Below are 16422 nucleotides of genomic sequence, written 5' to 3'. Positions count from 1 at the left end.
CCCGGATTAGCCTGATTATCACAACAAAATTTTGTTTCTCCTGCTGCTAACAGCCCACCTTCATCGATTGGTCTCGTTAAGAGTTGCTATGGCAACCCCCATTTTCTCGTCTTCTCTGTATCGATATATCTATATCTATATCTTCCTGCTGTATTTTCCCCTGCATGCATCTGATGAAGTGGGCTTTAGCCCATGAAAGCTTATGCTCAGATAAATTGGTTCGTCTCTAAGGTGCCACAAGTCCTCCACATTCGCTTTTCCTGACTGATTGTGCTGGGGGCTCTGCCTGGCTCCAGCGCTCCGGTCCCTCAGCTACCAAGGCCACCTGGGAACCCTGATCGATTCCAGCTTCAAGGAGTGCTGAGATCCATCTGTCTCTTTCTGTGCCTCTGTCTCTCTCTAGGAATAGCCTCCTGACCCTGCTTCCTGTGATCAGTTATAGTTTGCTAGGCCCCCACCCCACCTCCATGGGTGTTTTTGGCTTCTCCATTCACTCCGCAGCAACACTCCTTGTACCCAAGCTAAAGATCCCTGCAGCCCCAAAAATCCTCGGGGGTTTGCTCAGCAAGTGGGTTACTAGCAGAATGGTTGTGGGGTGAAGGTGGGGATAGGGAGGTGCTGAACCTGGGGGCAGAGGAGGGTGGCAGATTAAGGTGTTGCTCAGCCCAGCCCGCTGAGTCCAAGGACATATGAGGGGACCAGCATTAAATTGCTGTTCGATCCAGCCCACTGAGTCCCGGGACACATCAGGGGTCAGCTTGCGAGTGCTGATGACCCAGTCCTCTCTGACATGCTATGTTCATGTGTGTGAGCCTGTGTGTCTGTTCATGTTCATCACATTTCGGGGCTGGAAGACCCCAGCCCTGGGGAACTGAGGTCCTGCAGGGTAGCTCCATTGGGAGGGAACTTACAGAAGGAAGGAGTAGCACTCCATAGGAAAACACAAGTGACAAAAGCAGCACATTGACAGAATTGCAGAATCTCCCCCCACCAGAAGAGTAACCCTAACAAATGGGCGTACCCCAAGGTAAAGGGCAATTCTGGTAACAGCTCATTTGGGCCTTGTTTGGAAGGGGGATGGACGTCATTCTTGCGACAAGGCACCTGCTATGGCCAAAAACAATTTAGCCCTGTGCGCCCTTCCAGACAAGTCTTATGTCCCAAATACTTTGGGTCTTCCGGGATAAGTCCCCGAATAATCAAGGATCTTGACCAAAAAGGTCGTCACGTCTAAAAAGGAAGAAAGATTGTCGTTGTGGAGACCATGAAACAAGCCCTGCAACTTTTGGACACGTATCCCGACAGTCCACAGGGTGCACATCAAGGAACGTTCAAAGCGAGAAGGGCGTTCTTTTTGGGGAGACTAACCCCCATTGCACTGACCAGGAGAAGGGTCACATACGTGACCCTGAATTCTCTCTCAGTCCTCAAGGAGACACCTCAAGAAGGAGACTCCCTGCAGCAAAGCCCCGGGGGTCTCTGAGATCCCCCTGCCCTGCAGCCTGTCCTCCCTGGCCGTTGTCGTGGACTCTCTGTGAGGTCACCGCCTCCCAACCTCCTTTCACCAATCAGCTGAGTGCTGCAAAAGGCCCTTGTGATGTCACTGCCACTCCCACCCCTGCCCTGCAGGGTTCATGTCCTGCCCCGAGCCGGCTCCTGTGCGTGTTTGAGCTGCTCCCTCTGGGTCACCTGCACACACTCAGTGGTCGTGCAAGGGTTCACGCAGGCCGCACATGGAACCATCAGAGGATGCTCAATGTGCCGCACTCGGTTTTGCAGAGATTTGGAGACTTGAAGGCCAGAAGAGACTGTTAGATCATCTCATCTGGCCCCCCTACACATCACAGGCCTCCTGCATGGCGCAACAGTGAGTTTTGGACCAAAGCAGACTCCAGAAAGGCATCTCATCAAAGGATGGAGGAAGCACCACTTCCCTTGGGAGTCTGGAGGAAATTCATGCTGTGTAGGGCAGGGAATTGACCCCAAGACCACACTTGTGAGTCTGTATCATAACACACATGCACAACAGCACTGCGCGAAGTATGTACATGTAACCTTAACTCTGATGTTTCCTAACGTTTAAAGGCCTGGTCTCTACGGTGTTCTTTGTGCTTACAGATCTATTTTGGGGAGAGATGCACTCATTTATTTCAGAGTGGTAGCCATGTTAGTCTGTATCAGCAAACCCCCCCCAAAAACGAGGAGTACTTCTGGCACCTTACAGATTAACAAATGTATTTGGGCATAAACTTTCGTGGGCTAAAACCCACTTCATCGGATGCATCCACTGGTGTTAAGGTTCCTTCCCCACTCTGAACTCTAGGGTACAGATGTGGGGACCTGCATGAAAACCTCCTAAGCTTACTTTTACCAGCTTAGGATAAAACTTCCCCAAGGTACAAACTATTTTACCCTTTGCCCTTGGACTTCCACTGCCACCACCAAACGTTTATCTGGGTTACTGGGAAAGCGTTGTTTGGAAACATCTTTCCCCCCAAAATCCTCCCAACCCTTGCACCCCACTTCCTGGGGAAGGTTTGGTAAAAATCCTCACCAATTTGCATAGGTGAGCACAGACCCAAGGCCTTGGATCTTAGAACAATGAAAAAAGCATTCAGTTCTTGAAAAGAAACATTTTAATAAAAGAAACAGTAAAAAAAAAAAAAAAAAAAGGATCACCTCTGTAAAATCAGGATGGTAGATACCTTACAGGGTAATTAGATTCAAAACATAAAGAATCCCTCTAGGCAAAATCTTAAGTTACAAAAAAGACACACAGACAGGAATATTCATTCTCTTCAGCACAGCTATTTTCTCAGCCATTTAAAGAAATCATAATTTAACACATACCTAGCTAGATTACTTACTAAGTTCTAAGGGTATGTCTACACTACGAAATTAGGTCGAATTTATAGAAGTCGGTTTTTTAGAAATCGTTTTTAGATAGTCTATTTGTGTGTGTCCCCACACAAAATGCTCTAAGTGCATTAAGTGCATTCACTCGGCGGAGTGCTTCCACAGTACCGAGGCTAGCGTCGACTTCCGGAGCGTTGCACTGTGGGTGGCTATCCCACAGTTCCCGCAGTCTCCGCTCCGCACTGGAATTCTGGGTTGAGATCCCAATGCCTGATGGGGCTAAAACACTGCCGCGGGTGGTTCTGGGTCCATATCGTCAGGCCCCCGTTCCCTCCCTCCCTCCGGGAAAGCAACAGCAGACAATCGTTTCGCACCTTTTTTCTTGAGTTACCTGTGCGGACGCCATGCCACGGCAAGCATGGAGCCCGCTCAGCTCACTTGGGCAATTAGGAGCACATTAAACACCACACGCGTTACCCAGCAGTATATGCAGCATCAGAACCTGGCAAAGCGATACCGGGCGAGTAGGTGACGTCAGCGCGGTGACGTGAGTGATCAGGACACGGACACAGACTTCTCTCAAAGCACGGGCCCTGGCAATGTGGGCATCATGGTGCTAATGGGGCAGGTTCATGCGGTGGAACGCCGATTCTGGGCCTGGGAAACAAGCACAGACTGGTGGGACCGCATCGTGTTGCAGGTCTGGGACGATTCCCAGTGGCTGCGAAACTTTCGCATGCGTAAGGGCACTTTCATGGAACTTTGTGACTTGCTTTCCCCTGCCCTGAAGCGCAGGAGTTTTTGTAACCTTTAAGCGGGACCCCAAGAACGTCACTCTTGGTGCTGAATCCTTGCAGCTGCTCTTTTAATATCTAGCAACTGCCTGAGTCTCCACATGCTTGTTCTTTCTCTTTCTCTCTCTCTCTCTCTTAATAAAATTTACCTTTTTGAAGAGCATGCTTGGATTTCTGTGTCTTTAGAGGTCCGTGCACGTTTTTCAGTTAGTTGCTGGCAACAGTTGATTTCTTTTTCTTTTCCTTTTCTCAGCTCTTCCCCGGGCGTGGGGGGCGGGAGAGCTTGGGGGTACCCCACAGGAAGGAATTCCCGAGTGCGCCTTCCTGGGCTCTCAGAGGGGTTCTGCATTTGGTGGCAGCATTTCCCAGCCCAAGGCCAGGGGGATCTGGAACCCTGGGAGTTCAATACAAGCCTGGAGTGGCCAGTATTAATGTGTAGAGACCTTGTGGATCCCGACCTTCTGCGCTCGAAGTGCCAGTGGGGAATCCGCCTTGACAGCATCCCAGATGGGGAAGTTTCCCATGAGCCTGGCTCCCCAGACCACGAGAGACCAGCCCACGGCAGGATCCTAAACCCAGTGATACTGACGCCCACAGTGACCCTACTGCAGCGTGGGGCAACCTTCCCAGGCCCCAGAGCCTGGGAACCTCCTCTCCCGGCCAGAGGAGGAGACGCACCAAACAGAGTTCCCAGAAATGACGTAAACTGCCAAGTGACCTGCAAAAGCAGAGAAAATAAAGGGGGTAGGTCATCGTCTGCCTGTGCCTACATCAGGGGGCTGGAGCCCGGACTCCTGGGTTCTATCCCTTGGCTCTGGGACGGAGGTAGGGTCTAGGGGGTAGAGCAGGGGGCTGGAGCCAGGACTTTTGGGTTCTCTCCCTTGGCTCTGGGAGGGAGGCGGGGTCTAGGGGGGTAGAGCAGGGGGCTGGAGCCTGGACTCCTGGGTTCTCTCCCTGGCTCTGGGAGGGAGGTGGGGTCTAGGGGGGTAGAGCAGGGGGCTGGAGCCAGGACTCCTCGGTTCTAGCCCTTGCTCCGGGAGGGAAGTGGGGTCTAGGGGGGTAGATCAGGGGGCTGGAGCCAGGACTCCTGGGTTCTCTCCCTGGCTCTGGGAGGGAGGCGGGGTCTAGGGGGGTAGAGCAGGGGGCTGGAGCCTGGACTCCTGGGTTCTCTCCCTGGCTCTGGGAGGGAGGTGGGGTCTAGGGGGGTAGAGCAGGGGGCTGGAGCCAGGACTCCTCGGTTCTAGCCCTTGCTCCGGGAGGGAAGTGGGGTCTAGGGGGGTAGAGCAGGGGGCTGGAGCCAGGACTCCTGGGTTCTCTCCCTGGCTCTGGGAGGGAGGTGGGGTCTAGGGGGGTAGAGCAGGGGGCTGGAGCCAGGACTCCTGGGTTCTCTCCCTTGCTCTGGGAGGGAAGTGGGGTCTAGTGGGGTAGAGCAGGGGGCTGGAGCCAGGACTCCTGGGTTCTCTCCCTGGCTCTGGGATGGAGGTGGGGTCTAGGGGAGTAGAGCAGGGGGCTGGAATCAGGACTCCTGGGTTCTCTCCCTGGCTCTGGGAGGGAGGCGGGGTCTGGGGGGCAGAGCAGGGGGCTGGAGCCCGGACTCCTGGGTTCTCTCCCTGGCTCTGGGAGGGAAGTGGGGTCTAGGGGGCAGAGCAGGGGGCTGGAGCCCGGACTCCTGGGTTCTCTCCCTGGCTCTGGGAGGGAAGTGGGGCGTAGTGGGGTAAAGCAGGGGGCTGGAGCCAGGACTCCTGGGTTCTCTCCCTGGCTCTGGGAGGGAGGCGGGGTCTGGGGGGCAGAGCAGGGGGCTGGTGCCCGGACTCCTGGGTTCTCTCCCTGGCTCTGGGAGGGAGGCGGGGTCTAGGGGGCAGAGCAGGGGGCTGGAGCCCGGACTCCTGGGTTCTCTCCCTGGCTCTGGGCGGGAAGTGGGGTCTAGGGGGCAGAGCAGGGGGCTGGAGCCCGGACTCCTCTCCCCCTCCCCAGGCGGGGTGGCGGCGCTGTGGGGTGCCCGGGGTGATTGTGTCTCACTCCCCCGAGGGGAGAGCGGCGCCGAGCGCTTCGTTCACTGGCCCCGCGACGCGGTCCGAGCCCCTCGCCGGCCGGAGCCGCGGCCGAGCCCCGGGAGCGCGGCGAGAGCCCCGGCCCCGGGCCCCCGGACCGACCGGAGCCGGAGCCGCCGCGGCCCGTCCCCCGCGGGCTGCGGGGCCCCTGGAGGCCCGGCGGGGGGTCCCCGGCCGGGGGCGGGGGGCAATGGGGGGGGCGGGGGCCCGGCCCGAGCTGTGACCCCCCCTCTCCCGCCGGCCGCCCCCAGCCGGGGGGTGCGGCCCCCCGAGCTCCAGCCCGAAGCAGGGGAACCTCCAGCCTCGCCACCCATGGAACAGCGGCCTCGGCCGGGGAGCGAGTCGCGGCTCCGGGCCGGGCAGCCCCGAGGCCACGGTCCCCGCCGCGCCGAACCCGCCCGTCCTCACCCGCTCGGACTGTCCCTTCCCTCGCCTGCGGCCCGCCGGGGTCTGCCCAGCGACCGGTGACGGCCCGGGCCTCCGCGTCGCGATTGGCGGGATGCTCGGGGGCAGGAGCTGGCTCCGCCCCCCGTGGCGTTCTCGGGTCCCGCGCCGAACCCGCCCGTCCTCTCCCGCTCGGACTTTCGCTTTCCCTTCCCCTGCCGGCCCCGCCGGGGTCTGCCCAGCGACCGGTGACGCCTTCGGGCCTCCGCGTCGCGATTGGCGGGATGCCCCCTCCCCAGCCAATCCCTGCAGGCTGGAGGCTGCCGCGGGAGGAGCTGGCTCCGCCCCCCGCGGCGCTCTCGGGTCCCGGGGCCGCGTCCGGCCGCGCTGCGGGGGGTCCGGGGATGGCGCTGGCGCTGCGCCTCCTGCTGCCGCTGCCGGGGCCCGATCCCGTGAGTATCGGGTGGGGGGGCAGCCGGGCCGGGGGGGGACTCCGGGCCGGGGGGGGGGTGTGGGGAGCTGGGTGCCGGGGGGGGGCAGCAGGCCGGGGGGGGAGCTGGGGGGGGGGGGCAGGGAGTTGGGTGCCGGGGGGGGCGGTTCTGGGCTCTGCGTTCAGAGGTGTCGGGAGACCCCCCCCGCGCCCCCCCCGCACTGAGCGGCCGCTGACAGGGATCAGTGACGTTGCTATAGTGACCGGGGGGGGGGGGTCCTGGCCCCCTTGTGTCCGGCGCTGCCGGGGGCTGCGGGGACAATGTGCCGGGGGGGGCTGAGCGCCCCCGACCCGAGCGGTGACCCCGGCATCTCCCGCCGACCCCCCCCAGCCGGGGGTGCGGCCCCGCTCGGACCGGCACCCATGGGTGCTGCACCCGCCGACAAGCCCCTCGCGGCCCCGTGCGGCTCCCGGGCTGCGGGGCGTCCCCGGGGCCAGGCGCTGCCCAGGCTGGGTCCCTGCCGCGTCTCCGGGCCGGGGGGTCTCAGACCCGCGTCCTGTGGGCAGAGCCGGGCTGAGGGTCAGCGGAGGGAGTAAACTGACCCCCCGACAGACCCGGGTTCAGTGACGGGAAAAGGCTTCTTGGGTCTCTCGGACCTTTAATGGCTCCCAGCCGGTTCCTCACGCCGGGTTTCACCCCGGGGCCCGGGACTCCCGAGTGCGGCTCGTCCTTGGCTCCGTCCAGCTGGGCTCCGCCAGCACCAGTCTGGTCGCGCCCACAGTCCCCAGTGGGTCCTGTCTGTCCTGGAAGCAGGTCGTTCGAGGCGTCGTCCCAGGGAGGAGACGTCAGCCCCGCTCGCTCTCTGGCCGCGTGTTGGCACCGCAGGGCGGGGGAGAGTTTGGAGCCCCTGGATCTGTGCGTTAGTCAGGTCTTCGTTTGGGCGCGAGGAGAGTTTGGAGCCCCTGGATCTGTGCGTTAGTCAGGTCTTCGTTTGGGCGCGAGCTCCCACTGCAGAGCACAGAACAGCTGCTGCGTTTGTGCGGTTGGGATCTCCTGACCCTGCCGGATAAAGAGCTTCCAGATCCCTGCAGGGTGGGGTGAGGAGAGGGGAAGGCACATCCTGCTTTTCCCGGCGTGGACTCGAATCTTCCTTGTTCCCCAGGAGGCAGCAGCTCAGACCCTGGGGAGCTCAGCAGCCCGTATTGAGCTGGGTGAGGCTGCGGGGTGGGTTTGGGGTTTGTTTAAAGTGGTTTAACGTGCATTGGTGCCCTTGTACCACCTCCTCAGTAACAGGCTTGGTTTGACCTAAACAGGGTCAGGCCCCAGAGCAGCCTGGCCCAACGGGGTCATAGAATATCAGGGTTGGAAGGGACCTCAGGAGGTATCTAGTCCAACCCCCTGCTCAAAGCAGGACCAATCCCCAACTAAATCATCCCAGCCAGGGCTTTGTCAAGCCTGACCTTAAAAACCTTGAAGGAAGGAGATTCTACCACCTCCCTAGGTAACTCATTCCAGTGCTTCACCACCCTCCTAGTGAAATAGTGTTTCCTAATATCCAACCTAGACCTCCCCCACTGCAACTTGAGACCATTGCTCCTTGTTCTGTCATCTGCCACCATTGAGACCAGCTGAGCTCCATCTTCTTTGGAACCCCCAATCTGGTAGTTGAAGGCTGCTCTCAAATCCCCCCTCACTCTTCTCTTCTGCAGACTAAATAACCCCGGTTGCCTCAGCCTCTCCTCATCCGTCATGTGCCCCAGCCCCCTAGTCATTTTTTTGCCCTCCACTGGACTCTCTCCAATTTGTCCACATTCTTTCTGTATTGGGGGGACCAAAACTGGATGCAGTACTCCAGATGTGGCCTCACCAGTGCCAAATAGAGGAGAATAATCTGTTCCCTCGATCTGCTGGCAGTGCTCCTACTAATGCAGCCCAATATGCCGTTAGCCTTCTTGGCAACAAGGGCACACTGCTGATTCATCTCCAGCTTCTCGTCCACTATAGTCCCCACCCTTTTTTGCAGAACTGCTGCTTAGCCAGTTGGTCCCCAGCCTGTAGCGGTGCATGGGATTCTTCTCTCCTAAGTGCAGGACTCTGCACTTGACCTTGTTGAACCTCATCAGATTTCTTTTGGCCCAATCCTCCTGTTTGTCTTGGTCACTCTGGAGCCTACTCTCCAGTATATCTACCTCTCCGCCTAGCTTAGTGTCATCCATGAACTTTCTGAGGGTGTAATCCATCCCATCATCCAGATCATTAATAAAGATGTTGAACAAAACCAGCCCCAGGACCGACCCCTGGGGTACTCTGCTTGATACCGGCTGCCAACTAGACATGGAGCCATTGATCCCTACCCGTTGAGCCCGATGATCTAGCCAGCTTTCTATCCACCTTATAGTCCATTCATCCAGCCCATACTTCTTTAACTTCCTGGCAAGAATACTGTGGGAGATCGTATCAAAAGCTTTGCTAAACTCAAGATATATCATATGCACCACTTTCCCGATATCCAGAGAGCCAGTTATCTCATCATAGAAGGCAATCAGGTTGGTCAGGCATGACTTTCCCTTGGTGAATCCATGTAGACTGGTCCCGATCAGCTTCCTCTCCGCCAACTGCTTCAAAATGGATTCCTTGAGGATCTGCTCCATGATTTTTCCAGGGACTGAGGTGAGGCTGACCAGTCTTTACAGTAGTTCCCCATATTCTCCTTCTCCCCTTTTTTAAAGATGGTCACTATATTTGCCTTTTTCCAGTCGTCCGGCACGTCCCCCGATGGCCACGAGTTTTCAGAGATAATGGCCAATGACTCTGCAATCACATCAGCCAACTCGCTGAGCACCCTCGGATGCATTAGATCCAGCTCCGTGGATTTGTGAATGTCAGCTTTTCTAAATAGTCCTTAACCAAGTGGCCCTTAAACTTTTTTACTGGTCACCCGTTTCACATCGCAAGCCTCTGAGTGCGACCCCCCCCTTATAAATTAAAAACACTTTTTTATAGATTTAACACCATTATAAATGCTGGAGCAAAGCGGGGTTTGGGGTGGAGATTGACAGCTTGCGACCCCCCTGTAATAACCTTGCAACCCCCTGAGGGGTCCTGAACCCCAGTTTGAGAACCGCTGCCTTAACCTGTTCTTTCACCACTGAGGGCTGCTCACCTCCTCCCCACACTGTGCTGCCCAGTGCAGCAGTCTGGGAGCTGCCCTTGTCTGTGAAGACCAAGGCAGAAAAAGCATTGTGAGTACTTCAGCTTTTTCCCCATCATCTGTCACTAGGTTGCCTTCCCCATTCAGTCTCTATGTGGCCTGGGCTTGCTGACTTGTGTTGCCAAGCCGGTGTTTGAGCATCCAGACAGCAGGGGAAACTCAGGCCTCACACTGTGTCTATCTGTTAAGGTTCCTTCCCCACTCTGAACGCTAGGGTACAGATGTGGGGACCTGCATGAAAACCTCCTAAGCTTACTTTTACCAGCTTACAATACGTCGAAGGCGCGGACGCACACACGTCACACACACACGATGACACAAAACGGCACACAACACGACACACAAAAATACACACGATAGAAACACACACACAACACGACACAGAAAGCATCACACACAAAACATGACAAACACGACCCACAACATGTCACACACACGCACACACAATCAACACAACACGGCCCACAACACGTCACACTCACACACTCACCACCTGGAGTCATTTATTTTGTTTGTGTGTGTCGGTGTCCTGTGTTGTGTATGTGTGAGAGACGTGTTTCTGTATGTGTGACGTGTTCTCTCTGTGTGTGTCGGTGTCGTGTTGTGTGTGTGTGTGTCAGTGTCGTCTGTCGTGTTTTGTGTGTGTGATGTTTTGTGTGTGATGTGTGTGTTGTCTTGGGTGGCCACACAGGTGTAACACACAAACAATTCCCCCCGCCCCCGGGAGCAACAGCGCCACTGGGTGGCGAATTCAAATCGTGCACAAATCATTTCCCTCCTGCAGGAACAGTGACACCGGGTGGCCACTCAGGGTAATGCACAAACCATTTCCCTCACGGAGCAACAGTGACACTCGGTGGCCACTCAGGGTAATGCACAAATAATTTCCCTCCTGGACCAACAGTGACACCGTGTGGCCACTTGGAGTAATGCAGAAAGCATTTCCTCACGGAGCAATGGTGACACTGCGTGGCCAATTCAGGTCATGCTCAAATCATTTCCCTCATGGAGCAACAGTGACACGGGGCAGCCCCTTGGAGTAACACACAAAGCATTTCCCTCACGGAGCACCAGTTGCACAAACTGAGTTTAATAATAATAATAATAAACAAAAAATAGTTTCAATAGAAAAGGTAGATTTTCAGTGATTATAAGGGATAGCAAACAGAAGAAGGCAGATTACTAAGCAAATACAAATACACACGCATACTAAGCCTAAGATCTTAAAGAGACTGGATTCAAGAAGTTATTTCCCATCCTAAATGTCTTTCGGCAACTTGAAGAGTTTCTGTAGCTTAGACTTCCCGTTGTTTCTCTTTACAGACTAGACTCCTGTCTTAGTCTGGACTTCCCCCTTCTCATTTCCTTTGTCTCTTCAGGTACTTTCAGCAGCCTTTCTACTGCCCGGCATGATTTTCGTCCGCTCCGACTTCTCCATGGCTCCCGAGACCTCACCTGTGGGAATGCACACCTACCCGTGTCCTGTGAAGGGTCACAGCACGAGGAGAGAAGAGGAGAGAAGAGAAAGAGAGAGTTGGCGAACACATGAGAGAAGACAGAGAAACATGAGAGCAGGGCAAGCAACTCACCACCTGGAGTCATCCTCTTGGATCCAACCTTCAGCTGTGGAGAAGACACCGTTCCTGACCAGAGAAACGAGCAGCCTCTGAAAATGGGGACATTTTCTCCCTCCCATTTTCTCCCTCGTAACCACAGCTGATCTTACAAACCGAACCCTAATTTACGGGGCTTCCCTACCCGGACTCAGGTGGGGGGTGAGCAGAGTCCTCACCAAACCAGACACTTACCTCATCGAGACTGGCGATTGCTCGGCTCCCAGATGGAGGCCTCTTGCCTGGCATCACCAATGGTCACAGGCTCGCTGCTCTCACTCACTTTCCGTCGCATGAGGGCAGTAGACTCTGAGGCTTGACTTCTTTTTCCTTGGTACTAAACCCAGCACAAGGGGAAAAAACAAGTAAGTTACCATCTCAGTCGGCAACGTCTCGTCGGCTCCTCTGTTTGCCTCTCCCACACGGCGGGGATCCGCCCTCCACTCTCCTCCCGTTACACCTTGAGCATCACAACCCAAAAGCCCCTTTTCTAACGGCACCCCACAGAGTCACTCTGCTCAGGAGACTCTGGCCCCTCCCCAGGCTTAACCCCCCCGAGCCCCGTCCCCGGCGAGGACGCCCACGGCCGGTGAGGAGGACGACGGCGAGTGCGGACGAGGAACTGGAAGCACTGACCTCGCAGCCAGGTCTGCAGAGGGCAGAGAGCGGAGGCCTGGTTCCGCCTCCTTGGAAAGAGGCCCAAGCGGCTCAGGCCCCTCCTGCCGTGTTCCCCTCCGGCGAGAGCTCCGGCACCATTCCTCGCCAGAGCCGCTGCGAGAGCCGAGCCGGAGCCCTCGCTCCCCAGCGCTCGACGGGGGCTGGGAATCTCGCCCTCGACCCTGCCGCCCTCTCCCCTCCCGTCCACACCGGCCCCACACGCCGCCCAGAGACCGAGTTCACCCCGCCCGTCCCCGCTCCGCTCTCGCACCCGCTGGGGGTCGTCTCGAGGGTTGTGATTTCGGTGTCGTGTCCTCTGCCGTCTTGTGTGTCGTGTGACGTGTCGTATGTCGTGTCGCAGGTGTGTGTGTAGTCGTCGACTGTGGTGTGTGTCGGTGTCGTGTGTGTGTGAGACGTCGTGTGTCGTGTGTGTTTGTCAGTTTCGTGTGTGTGAGACGTCGTGCGTGTGAGTTGGTGTCGTCTGTGAGACATCACGTGTGTGAGTTGGTGTCGTGTGTGTCAGTGTCATGTGTGTCATGTGTGTCAGTGTCGTGTGTGTCAGTGTCGTCTGTCGGCATGTGTGTGTGGTCTGTGTGTGTCAGCATGTGTGTGTGAGATGTCGTGTTTGAGAGACGTCGTGTGTCGGCGTGTGTGTGTGTCGTGCGTCGTGTGTCGTGCGTGTGCGTGTGTCGGCATTTGAGAGACGTCGTATCTTGGCATGGGTGTGTGTGTCGGCGTGTGTGCGACATCATGTGTCGTGTGTGTGTGTTGGCGTGTGTGAGAGACGTGTGCCATGCGCGAGCGTGTGAGCATGTGTCGGCGTGTGTGAGAGCCATCGTGTGCATGTGTGTGTGAGTGTGTGTCGGCATGTGTGAGAGATGTGTTTGTGTGTGTGAGATATTGTGTGTCATGTGGTGTCTTTTGTGGGAGACGTGGTTGTGTGTGTGTTATCTTGAGTGTTTGTTGAGTGTGGCATGATCTACCTTTTGTAAAACCATCTTGTATTTTGTCCCATTTACCATTGACCTCAATGTCCTTAACTACTTTCTCCTTCAAAATTTTTTCCAAGACCTTGCATACTACAGATGTCGAACTAACAGGCCCGTAGTTACCCGGATCACTTTTTCCTCCCTTTCTTAAAAATAGCAACTATGTTCACAATTCTCCAATCAAACGGTACAACCCCTGAGTTGACAGATTCATTAAAAATTCTTGCTAATGGGCTTGCAATTTCATGTGCCAGGTTCTTTAATATTCTTGGATGAAGATTATCTGGGCCCCCCGATTTAGTCCCATTAAGCTGTTCGAGTTTCCTTCTACCTCAGATATGGTAATATCTACCTCCATCTCCTCCTTCCCATTTGTCATGCTACCATTATCCCTAAGATCCTCATTAGCCTTATTAAAGACCGAGGCAAAGTATTTGTTTCGATATTCGGACATGCCTAGATTATCCTTGACCTCCACTCCATCCTCAGTGCTTAGCGGTCCAACTTCTTTTTTCTTGGTTTTCTTCTGATTGACATGGCTATAGAACCTTTTACGATTGATTTTAATTCTCTTTGCAAGGTCCTTCTCACTTTATCCCTTCATGTTCTGACCTCAAGAAGGTAGCTTTCCTTTTTGATCCCTCCCATCTTCCACTCCCTGTATGCTTTCTCCTTTTTCTTAATCACCTCTCCGAGATGCTTGCTCATCCAGCTTGGTCTACAACTCCTGCCTATGAATTTTCCACCCTTTCTTGGGATGCAGGCTTCTGATAGCTTCTGCAGCTTTGATTTAAAGTAATCCTAGGCCTCCTCTGCCTTTAGATCCCTAAAGCTCTTCAGTCCAATCCACTTGCCGAACTAATTTCCTTCATTTTTGAAAGTCAGCTCTTTTGAAATCAAAAACCCTAGTTGCAGATTTATTTTTTGTTGATCCTTCTGTTCAGTTGGAACTGAATTAGCTCATGATCACTCGAACCAAGATTGTCCCCTACAACCATTTCTTCTGGGAAGTCCTCACTTCTAACCAAAACCAAATCTAGAATGGCACCCCCTCTTGTCGGTTCCGCAACTACTTGATGAAGGAATCCATCAGCTATCGCATCTAGGAACATCTGAGCCCGATTATTATTACTAGCACTCGTCCTCCAGTCTATAACTGGGAGGTTAACGTCTCCCATGATCACGCAGTTTCCATGAGTATTTACTTCATTAAAAACATTAAGAAGGGCTCGATCCATATCCACATTAGATCCCGGCGGTCTCTAGCACACTCCAAGCACTATCCCAGGGGAGGCTCGAGTAGTTTTCTTCCCCAATGTCATTTTTGCCCAGACTGACTCTGTCTTATCCATTCCATTGCTTCGAATTGCTTTACATTCTACCTCCTCATTGATAGACAATGCTACTCCACCACCTTTACCTTTATTTCGGTCTTTCCTAAACAGCACATACCCTTCAATACCCATAGTCCAGTCATGACGACTATTCCACCCTGTTTCTGTTATCCCTAGAATATCTGGTTTCACTTCCTGCACCAGTAGCTCTAGTTCCTCCATTTTGTTACCTAGGCTCCTCGCATTGGTGTACAAACATCTTCATTTTTGCTGTTTGGCCTCGCTCACGTTCTTTACCCAATGAGGCACGGTCATTCTACAGCCAGTAGAACCTATTAGACTGGTGTCCACACTGCCCTTCCTCCTCATAGCCATTCTCCCACCCATGGCTGTATCCTTTCTTACTTTGTTTTCTTCCCTCTCAAGGCTAAAATCTGACGTGGAGATTACCTGGACATCTCCCAACCAACCATCTCCCCCAGATTCCTAGTTTAAAGCTCTCTTAATCAGTTGTGCCAGCCTCTATCCTAGAAGTCTATTTCCTTCCCTACTCAGATGAAGTCCATCCCGAGAGAACTGTCCTCTGTCCAGGAATGCCTCCCAGTGGCCAGACATCCCAAAGCCCTCCTTCTAGCACCACTGCCTGAGCCATCTGTTGATAGTCGTAATCTTGTCACACCTTTGTTGCCCTTCTCCAGGAACAGGCAAAATCCCACTACAGATCACCTGAGCCTTGATTTCCTTAAGTGTCTTCCCCAGCCTAGCACAGTCTCCCTTAATCCTTTCCAGCGAGAATCTAGCTGTATCATTTGTTCCCACATGAAGGATAAATAGGGGATTCTTTCCCGCTCCCTTTAGGATCCTTTTCAACCTCAGATCTACATCCAGTATCTTAGCACCTGGAAGACAGCACACCCTTCTATTCTCTGGATCAGCTCTGGTTACAGGCCTGTCTAGTCTTCTCAGTAAAGAGTCCCCGATAACGTAGCCCTGCCTTTCCATGGTGACGATGCTATTCTCCAGTCTATCCCCTGTTCCCTCTGGCTGCAAGTTCTTTCCATTCCTACTCTCCCTTGTAATCCTCTTCAACCCATCCTGTATCCTCCTGGGGCTCATATTTGGTGTAGTCTCCATTGACTCTTCCCCTTTTCCTATAGGACTAGCCGCTCTTCTCTTCTTCCTTGCCCCTCCACCTTCAGTGACTACCTGCTGAGCCCCTTCTTCATTTTCCAACTCTCAAAACCTATTCCTGAGCTCTATTTCTCCTTCACGAGCCCGTCTTTTCCTCTGCCTGGTTCTTCTAGTCACATGCTTCCACTGACTACTTTCCTCACCCAGCTGTCTCCCCTCAGAATTCCTCAGTCCTGCTTCCATCTGCAAGTCTGAGCTTTTCCCTTCAGATACCTCATGTCTTTGCTCCATCATCTGCTCAAACCCCTTTCTAAACTCAACCAGACTTTCCACCTGCATCTCCAAACCTCAGATCTTCTCCTCCATCAGCTCAAGCAGACGGCATTTCATGCAGACAAAACTCTTACCAGGTCCGCCCTCCAGGATCATGGACATACGGCAGCTTCCACAGCCAGTCATCTGCATTGTGTCTTCCACGACCTGAGTCACTCCCACTGCTGCCTCTGAGTCTGTCATCGCCTTCCCACCGAAATCCTGTTCACCTGGGAAACACCCAAACCCCACCCCCCACAGCAACAACAAACCCCAAACAAGCACCACAAGACAAACTCCCCCTCAGACTCCCCTGTTTGCTGGCTCCTGTGCCACGGCCTGACGGGCTGGCTCCCTTTCTAGGACCCCGAGTCAGAGAAGCCCCGGCCCCGAATCAGGGCTCAGCTTCTCCCCCAGCACAAAGCCCCAACAAGCCTCGACACATACACATAATACCAATACACAACCGAATACCAACACCTTCTCCTCCACACCATTCACAGCTGTTGGTCGGTCTTGGGGAAACTCTAGTGCACCAGCGGGGGCGGGTGTCTGAAGGGGGTGGGTGGGGTGGCAGGGGGCAGAAGGGGGGCTGGGGGCTCTGAGCCGTTCCGCCAGGCCCTGAGCTCCGGAGAGCCCCCGACCCCGCCCCTGCTGTT

The 16422-nt window shown here is 54.9% G+C and overlaps 2 protein-coding genes and 1 long non-coding RNA gene across 3 annotated transcripts in view; 1 reads left to right on the top strand and 2 right to left on the bottom strand.

The window, feature by feature from the left end:
• The window catches only part of LOC102930774 (class I histocompatibility antigen, F10 alpha chain), a 1343638-nt gene that overhangs the window by 598528 nt on the left and 728688 nt on the right, over positions 1-16422 (bottom strand). The window lies entirely within an intron of this gene.
• Positions 6246-16422, top strand: part of LOC122465601 — a 56018-nt gene continuing 45841 nt past the window's right edge. The window contains exon 1 of the mRNA XM_043545713.1: positions 6246-6537. The gene's annotated coding sequence lies outside the window, so the exon portion shown is untranslated. The remainder of the gene's footprint in view (positions 6538-16422) is intronic.
• Positions 10844-11758, bottom strand: LOC122465610. Its single transcript, XR_006290583.1, has 3 exons — positions 11536-11758; positions 11317-11393; positions 10844-11209 (listed from the first exon to the last, which is right to left on the bottom strand). It is a non-coding gene; the product is annotated as an uncharacterized LOC122465610 (long non-coding RNA).

Source organism: Chelonia mydas, chromosome 4 (genome assembly GCF_015237465.2).
Source record: "Chelonia mydas isolate rCheMyd1 chromosome 4, rCheMyd1.pri.v2, whole genome shotgun sequence".
Classification (NCBI taxonomy): domain Eukaryota; kingdom Metazoa; phylum Chordata; order Testudines; family Cheloniidae; genus Chelonia; species Chelonia mydas.
The sequence above is the reverse complement of the archived record's forward strand: the minus strand, read 5'-3'. Positions and strand labels throughout refer to the sequence as shown.